A 9,238-nucleotide genomic window follows, 5' to 3' on the forward strand; every position below is an offset into this window, starting at 1 on the left:
TACAAACCAGTCCTAACTCAGCGTGGGAGGGCACTACACAAAGACATGAACACCAGAAGATGAGTATCAGTAGGGCCATGTTGGAAGCCGTGTGTCACAAGGCCCTGCCACAGCTGTGAATTTTGAGTGACTGACACAGTCTTTAAACTTGTTGGATTCCCTCATTGCAGGTGGGCAAATCCCAGATTACCAACAACCGTGTAGACTTTATAAGGACAGCCAGAAAAATCTCTTATTTTGTCTCTCTTTAAAGAATAAGCGGTTCTGGGCAACTATCCAGTTATATTATGGTGTTAACCTACCTTATTTATGAGCCACTGTATCCACACCTCTCACCGCCCCTTTCTGGGTGTCTCCAAAGATAATCACTCATAACTCTCCCATATTCTGGGTCTGCAAAAGAACCCAGTCTCCAAACTCACATTTTGTTTTAGGTACCATCTTGCCTTTTATGAGTCAGAATCTCTTAAACACTGTATATTAAACAAGTTATAAGAGGCCTGCCTGACAGAATGATGAAAACCAAAATAATTTTGGAGGAACATGTTAAGCTTCCAGAATCCAATGAAACAATTCTTGAGAATGACATTTGTACCGTCAAATGCAATCAGGTAAAACAAGCAGAAAGTATAAAGTTTTGTTTTTTTTTTAAAGAATTTCACTTATTTATTTACTTATTTATTTATTTTTGGCTGTGTTGGGTCTTCGTTTCTGTGCGAGGGCTTTTCTCTAGTTGCGGCAAGTGGGGGCCACTCTTCATCGCGGTGCGCGGGCCTCTCACTATCGCGGCCTCTCTTGTTGCGGAGCACAGGCTCCAGACGCGCAGGCTCAGTAGTTGTGGCTCACGGGCCCAGTTGCTCCGCGGCATGTGGGATCTTCCCAGACCAGGGCTCGAACCCGTGTCCCCTGCATTGGCAGGCAGACTCTCAACCACTGCGCCACCAGGGAAGCCCCTAAAGTTTTTAATATAGAAAGGAAGCCAAATCATCATGAGTTGCAGGTGTAATTTTGCCATGTAATGTTTTCTAGTGAAATAAGTACTTAATGTCATTTCATAATTTAAGTTCTTGATATATTTAAAAAGCAGTCGTCTCTTTAGAATAGTGCTTTAGTTGGAAGCATTGTATTAATTCCATCCACAAATAAATTACTTTTAAAGAACATTTTGGGACTGCCCTGGCGGTCCAGTGGTTAGGACACTGTACTTCGAATGCTGGGGGCGCAGTTTCCATCCCTGGTTGGGGAACTAGAATCCCACATGCCACACAGCGCAGCCAAAAATATTTTTTTTAAAAAAGAACATTTTATTGCTTTTTAAAAATATTTGAAGTGTTTAAGATGGATTACACTTTATTCTAGTTAGGATTTCTAATATTTTCCATGTTAAAACCAATTTTTGTAAGCAGATTTTGCCTCCATTGTTATAAAATTAAAAGTCCAAATGAAATGTACATGAAGACATTTTATTAGTGATTTAAGATTACGTTAATCTTTAAAATTTCTGAATGAAATTGGTTTCTTAATAAAATTCAGGATAAATGCTATAGTAGTTAATTAAAACACAAAGATAAATATCTTCCATGGAGAAAGATCTGAAATAAATTTCCGTATCTGCAGGCTGACTAGTTTTCAAGGACATTGAGCTGTTTCTTCCATGCTGCTAAGTCAAAATGAGTTAATAGAAATTTTTCTTTCCATTCATTTCCTGGGTCACCCTAAAGATCAGAAAAGCACACCAAAAGCCTTGCTTTTCCCATTGTTTATTTGCTTTCCTCTCTGGGGATTTTTCCTACTGGTCAGCTAATCAGAGTGGGTAGCATTATTTTAGTAGTAGTAAACAATAACGGCAATAATAACTATAATATTGGCCCCTATTAGTATACCACTGGATACTTCGTGTTCATTTACCTTATGAATTCTGGGACTTCCCTGGTGGCGCAGTGGTTAAGACCCTGAGCTCCCAATGCAGGGGGCCCGGGTTCGATCCCTGGTCAGGGAACTAGATCCCACACGCATGCCGCACCTAAGAGTTCACATGCCACAACTAAGGAGCCCACCTGCCACAACTAAGGAGCCTGCAAGTCGCAACTAAGAGCCGGCACAACCAAATAAATAAATGTTAAAAAAAAAAAATCTTATGAATTCTGTGTAAGTATCCCATCCTACAGTTCATGCTGAAGTTATGAGAGATTAAGCCACTTGTTCAAAGTTACACAGTAGACAGTGGAGTTGGAGATTGAATTCTCCAGAGCCTGTGCTCTTGACCACGTACATCTAAAATGCAGCCTTGTTTCAACTGTTCATGTCCAAACATCACGGATGAAAAGTATTGCCCTCTGATTCAGCCTTGACACCAGCTTCATGTCCCATTCCCCCCCCCAAGATTCGTCGGGTACTGCTGCCACCTGGCAGCCCTATTCACCTCTGTTTGGCATCCCTGTTCTGCCTAACAGCAGGCACTGCTGCAGATGGTTGAGTGTTTCTGGCCGCATTCCCTATCTCCCTCTCCAGACACTCCCTTTTCCGCTGGTTGCCAACATATTCCCTCTACTCCGCCCTGTGGCTCCTGTATCCTGTTCTTCCTGTCTGCCGCATTGTGTCTGAGTAGGCTTTCCATATCTGCTGATGACATTGACTGCTAAGCAAAAAGAAAGAGGGAAATTTAAGGCCAGGATAAGAAGCCAATCAATACGGAGGATAAAAGGTCACAGGAGAACCATAATTAAAATGTGAATCCCAGACAGAAAAGAATGGAATAAATGGGCAGAGGAATTGAGAGTTTTAAGATACTGTGAACCTATAGGGAAGACTGGAAACTCCCATAACGTAAAGGAGAGAGGGAAATAAAAATAGTTCTGCGGTTCAAATTAATATTCAAGAGTCTATGAATAAGTACAGTCATTGATAATATCTGTCCTTACACGTGATCAGAGTCCTAAATACCAACAAAATGCTTTGGAAATCTGGCACCATCTTAATAGGTAGGGTTGATCAAACGTGTATTTTCTCTTAATCTTTTTTTTTTTTAATCCTCATAACAACCCAATCAGGAAGGGACTATCATCATTTTGCAGATTATGAAACTGAGGCAACTGAAGGGGTAGAAGAACTTTTCCAAGACCACCAGCAAGTGAGTAGTGGAACCAGGCAGGAAACCTAAGCGGCTGGGTCCAGACTCCCTGCTCCCAACACTCTGCTTGGCTTCCCCAGCCTGCCCGGATGAACTCTCCCTCACGTGAAACCCCCAGTCTGGGCCTTGCAGTAGGGACTGCTATCCGCCTTTCAAGGAGGAAAGCTGGCTTTCACAAATAGTACCTTCTCCTCCACGTCATCTCCAAGGCCGAAGGCGAGGTCGGGCTGGCTTCTCCCCATTCTGTGCTCTCCTGTGATTCGAGGTTGGCAAAGGAGCACAGTTTACAATTCAACAAGCCCCAAAGTGGCTTATATTCTGCTAGAGAATTCCAGAGCCCACTTACAAAGTCTGCATTTTTATAGGGTTGCCTGAGTGGAGAAGGAAAATTAAAACATACTGTACTATTTTTAATTAATCAACTGCCTGACACGCCTCTAAAATAATTTTCTTACGTTCGTTGGCCACATACTCTCTCGTTTCTTCCTGTGATGATTTTGCAGTATTATTTTTACGGAGAGAATGGAAAGAATTAATTTTCTCCTCTAGCTTAGAATATTAAAATTTGGTTTTTATTACTGATACTTTAGAAGAGTTTCTATTAGCCTCATATCTTGTTACTGATAATGTCATGTAAGTTTTAGGATAGTTTTCAATTTGCAGGAACTTCTATCACGTTTCTTTCATATAGAAGTAAGATTGCAGCTTATTCCAGTTTTCTTATGCAGTGACTAATCTTAGATAGTCTTTGACTTTAAAACACTCATTAATTAGTTGCTATTTGAAAACTAGTATATATAGGATGGATAAACAACAAGGTCCTACTGTATAGCACAGGGAACTATATTTCATATCCTTTGATAAACCATAATGGAAAAGAATATATATGTATAACTTAGTCACTTTGCTGTAGAGCAGATATTAACACAACATTGTAAATCAAATATACTTCAATAAAAATTTTTTAAAAGCCTCTTGGACCTCAAAAAAAAAATTAGTTGCTGTTTGATGTTCAGTGAGTAGTGGTGATGAGTCTTATGTTTTCTCTATGGATGTCACTATTTAAGGTAATGCCAGCCACGTATTTACATATTTTGCCAATGTATTCCTATAATTCATTCCTCTCTGTCAACTCTGGTATAATCCAAAGCTTCCTCATTACTTATTTTCAAATTTATCTTTTCCTTTGAATGTTTGCTTTGGTATGATCTGAAATTATGATCTTGAATTTCTATTTTTGATGTAACCATCATCTTTATCACTTTTGTCTCATAGTCCTTTAATTTTTATCTAAATAAAAAATATATTTTCAAAAACAAATAGACAAATTCAATACATAAATTTTAAAATGATAAAAAGGTACCCTTCATATCTGTTCAACTCAGGAATCTAGTTCTTATTTGTTCTCTTGAAATGTTCCAAAATGTCTTTTCAAATTACAGTTAAAATGCACACTCAAACTTTATGAACCTTTTGAATAAATATTTTACAGCTTGTTTGTATATGAGTTTCTCTTCCGAATCTTCAAACGTTTTATATCTTGTCATTGTACCCAGGCTGCAAGGCTTGAACAGTTTTACAGTGGACAGACTGTCTTGTTATACGGAGAGCCTAAAGAGAAATCCAAGTTGGCAGGTGTGTTTAAATGCTCCATCTAAGGATTAGAGATGGTTCATCTGACACAGGAGCCTAAAAAGGAAACATGTAACTGTTGCAAAACACTGAAGTAGTCCACAGCTTCAGGTGAGGTGAAGCAGCTTTCCCTGCCTCCAGCCCTCTCCCAAGAGAAACAACAGCCAGCAGGGGTTGGTGCAGAATGCAGGAGTGAGTGAGTAGAGAAGACAGTGATCTTAACCAACTGTGGCTGAAATGTCTTACTTCAACAGATTTTACAAAACACCTGACCATGTGAGTATGTTACTGGGGCCCATAGCAGTCAGTTTAAGTGAGAGGCCCTGAGCTTATGTTGTTAACCTGAGGCCCAGCTGCCCACCTGCCCCAAGGTTCTCTGAATCACTCAGTTCCTTTATAACATAGTCTCCTTTTCAGCTTAGGCTACATCAAGTTGGTTCCCATTTTTTGCAAACCAAAGTTATCTCCTACAAGTCTCTATTCCGTTTTTCCCAGATGACCGCACTAGACCTGTAACTAGTCTGCTAAATGCTATTCCCAATTCCAGTTGGTTTCACACATCCCTGCCAGATTAATCTCCCTGTAGCAGAGCCCTGGTGTCATTGCTCAGAGCCTCTGAGGATAGACTCATCAACTTGGCATTGAAGGTGGTGGGGTTCAGGACACACTGCCCCAAAATACGGCACCAAAATATTCAATATGGTATTGAATATTGTAAGCCGAGGGAGTCTGATTAAATAGCAGAAGCAAGATGGTCACTCTGACTCTCTCCCACCCCTTCTTTCCTGAAGCAGGCCATAAAACCCTCCTGTGAGAGGTACCCTCTCTGTGTCCCTCGGAAAGGAGCATTCTTATCTCCAATGACAAAGGGACACCAAGAGGAATAATAACCAGAGGCCTTGCTAAGTTTCCCCTAGTTTCTTACAATTACCTTCCATTCCTTACCCAGTCATCCGGCTCCACAACTGTCCACTCCTCATCCCACACAGCCTAAAAGCACTCAGGTCTGTTTCTTTGGGTCTTCATTTCTGTATGAAAGCTCTCGTGTACTGTAAAACTTATATTAAATAAATGTGTATACTTTTCCCCTGTTAGTCTGTCTTTGTCAGTTTCCTTTTCAGACCCAGCCAGGGAGCCTAAGAGGGCAGAGGAAACCTTTTCCCTCCCCTACAGAAGCCTCTGTGCCAGCACCCACGGCGGCTCTCAGGCTTACTTCCCACCGCCTTCCTTGAGGGAGGCCTCACTCCAGCCACAGCGGGCTGCTCAGGATCACGCCCTGAACTTTCCCACCCCTCTGCCTTCGCTCAGGACGCTCCTCCTACACGAAACTGCTCTCTCGCTCTGGCTGTCAAAGCTACAGATCCTTCAGGGTCTGGCTCAAATATCCTCTCCTCCAGGAAGTTTTTCCTGAGTTCCCAACAAACCTCCATCCCCCAAACAAAGTGCGATTTTTGCCCCGCTTTGACTCACCATAGCTTTTGGTTCTTACATCCTCAGTGATGCTATATTTGTCCTCAGTTTATCATCATTGTATACAGCAGCCTTACATCTTACACAGGAGTTCGGCTCCAAAGTCAGCGAGCAAGGACAAAAAATGTTATAGTGCAAAAAATCTCTCGAAATTTCCTAAGAAGGTGCCAATTTAGAGAGCAATTACTGCTCTCCCTAGGTCAACGGCACTCTCCTTCATCACTGCAAAGCTGAAGTCACCCGTGGCTTGGCGAAATGTCCAAGCTGTGAAAGGAACTGAGCAGGACAGTTCTTTTTTTTTTTTTTTTTTTTTGGCCGTGCCACGAGGCTTGTGGGATCTTAGTTCCCCAAGCCAGGCCCACAGCAGTGAAAACGCTGAGTCTTAACCGCTGGAGCGCCAGGGAATTCCCAGGGCAGCTCTTCGTCTCCCATAACACAATCCCTCCAAAGCGTGTGACAGCTGAGAAGCGTGTGACGCCCCATTTAAATTCTTCTCTGAGTCTCATTGCATATGGTTGACTTCCTGTAAATTAAATGCACCAGTGATAGGATTTTGATTTCTGGTTCCACCACTTACTAGATAGGTAACCATGGCCAAGTTATTTAATCACTTATTTTCTCTACCCCTCAGTTTACATCTGCAAGAAGGAACAGTAATAAGGCCCAATTAATAAGCTTGTTGTAAGGGTTAAATTATTGATAGTTAACCTGTAAAATAATACTATTTACCTTCTCGGTTTTCAATGAAAATTAGATGATCTTATATATATAAAGCACTTAGAAAAGTGTCTTGGCATATGTTAGGGCTCAATAAATATTACCTATTTTTAAAATTTTTAAAAAAATCTTATTGAAGTACAGTTGACTTACAATGTTGTGTTTAATTTCTGCTGTACAACAAAGTGACTCAGTTATATGTATATATGTATTCTTTTTCATATTCTTTTCCATTATGGTTTATCACAGGATATTGACTATAGTTCCCTGTGCTATGCAGTAGGACCTTGTTGTTCATCCATCCTCTATATACTAGTTTGTATCTGCTAATCCCAATCTCCCGGTCCTTCCTTCCCCCACTCTCCTCCCCTTTGGCAACCACAAGTCTGTTCTCTATAAATATTACCTGTTATTATTACTTATCTCTCTGTCTTACTTTCTTCTGCTGCTTGTAAAAGATAGATGAGAAGCACTTACTATCACAGAGCAAGTACTCTGTAAGGGTTAGGTATTATTATTATAATTATTATCATTTCACTACTGTGTCCTCCCTATTGCAAGTTTCTTGGGGGCAGGGACATTATCTTTCACAACTTTGTGTCCTTGCAGTGACTCAAAACAGTGCCTGGGGGCTTCCCTGGTGGTGCAGTGGTTGAGAATCTGCCTGCCAATGCAGGGCACACGGGTTCGAGCCCTGGTCTGGGAAGGTCCCACATGCCACGGAGCAACTAGGCCCGTGAGCCACAACTACTGAGCCTGCGCGTCTGGAGCTTGTGCTCCGCAACAAGAGAGGCCACGATAGTGAGAGGCCCGCGCACCGCGATGAAGAGTGGCCCCCGCTTGCCGCAACTGGAGAAAGCCCTCGCACAGAAACGAAGACCCAACACAGCCAAAAATAAATAAATAAATAAATAATAAAAATAAAGGAATTCCTTTAAAAAAAAAAAAAAAAACAGTGCCTGGTGTATATGTCACTCAAAAGATAGTCGAAAATCAGATAATGTTTCCCCCCTCCAAATTACTGTTACATTGATTTAATTTTTACAAGTTCATAAAGAAATAAACGAAGTGTGTATTCATGAATACCTGAATGGCTCTCCTACCCTCTGAAACCGTCTTTACCATCTTGGGCACAACGCTTCATCGCAAGAACTCCCCCAGGGGGCGCTGAAGAACTTCCTGAATAAGGACTTATTCACGTACCAGAGTTGGAATGTGAATTACTTGGGGGTAAATGTTGACTTTGGCTTCTCTGAGTTTTACTGAGGACATTTGTACCATAAAAACTGATCTTTAAAACTAGTAATTCATGATCTGTGGTTTGAAACCACCTTGGAAATGATTCCAGGACACCAAGAAATATATAATCCTAGATTCATAACTGATCACAATTTTTTTTTCTATCTTAGGTCTCCTGTCTTTTAAATAAAGATAATAATACCAACTGACCTCAAAACCTTGGTGACGAATAATAAACATGATGCTCAGGAAGTTAACGTGACGAGAGGACTAGAGTCTATTAGTTAAAAGACTCCATTGTCAATATGTGTTTATGTGTAGCCGATTCACTTTGCTGTACAGCAGAAACTAACACAACATTGTAAATCAACTATATTCCAGTAAAAATTAATTTAAAAATAAAGATAAAAGACTCCATTATCAGAGATAATTCTTTCCATATGTGTACTTATTAGGAAGGTTTTTCCCTTTTTGCAGCTCACATCTTTCAAAGGGACCACATGGAACGAGAGAAAGGGCGACTCTCAGACAGCAGCTTCTCTGAAATAACCTTTCCAGTGAATGAGATGACAGAGGTGTCAGCCAGATAGAGCTCTGTTGACCCAGGTAGGTGTCAAATACTCCTCTGTCTTAGTTTAACAAATGGGAAAACATTATTCTCCTAGCAACTGGTGTGATCTTTTCTCTTAGGAATGAGACCCACCTCTGTTGGGAAAATTCCATGGTGAGCCTGCTTGGAAGCTGAGACCTAAGTGTGAGGAAGCACTGTCCAGCCTAGAACAAGGAGAGGGATTTGTTGATTGCGCTGGAGAGGGCTTTGGGGAGGTGGAGCTGTTGAGATGACAGAAAGCTGGCTGTGCCCTGTGAGATGCATCCGGCCAGCGACCTCACAAACCCTTGGCAAAGTGATTAACCTCACACAGTACTTGGCAGATAAGGAACTCAGCGGAAACAGTGGAAAGAGCGCTCCTGACGTCCATCTTTGCCTAAGGCAGCAGCACAGGGGGCCCTGAGGAAGCAAGCTTCCAGGGAGTCACAGAGATCTCAAAG

At 41.4% G+C, this 9,238-nt stretch overlaps 1 long non-coding RNA gene across 2 annotated transcripts; it reads right to left on the minus strand.

Annotated features, from left to right (window-relative positions):
* Positions 1-913: 913 nt before the first annotated feature.
* LOC118895227 lies at positions 914-6,561 on the minus strand. 2 transcript variants are annotated; one of them, XR_005019907.1, is made up of 4 exons: positions 6,233-6,561; positions 3,316-3,383; positions 2,423-2,638; positions 914-953 (listed from the first exon to the last, which is right to left on the minus strand). It is a non-coding gene; the product is annotated as an uncharacterized LOC118895227 (long non-coding RNA). The 2 variants fall into 2 exon arrangements; XR_005019908.1 differs by lacking the exon at positions 2,423-2,638 and having other exon boundaries at positions 6,233-6,553.
* Positions 6,562-9,238: the final 2,677 nt, after the last annotated feature.

The sequence above is a fragment of the Balaenoptera musculus genome, chromosome 5 (assembly GCF_009873245.2).
Source record: "Balaenoptera musculus isolate JJ_BM4_2016_0621 chromosome 5, mBalMus1.pri.v3, whole genome shotgun sequence".
Classification (NCBI taxonomy): domain Eukaryota; kingdom Metazoa; phylum Chordata; class Mammalia; order Artiodactyla; family Balaenopteridae; genus Balaenoptera; species Balaenoptera musculus.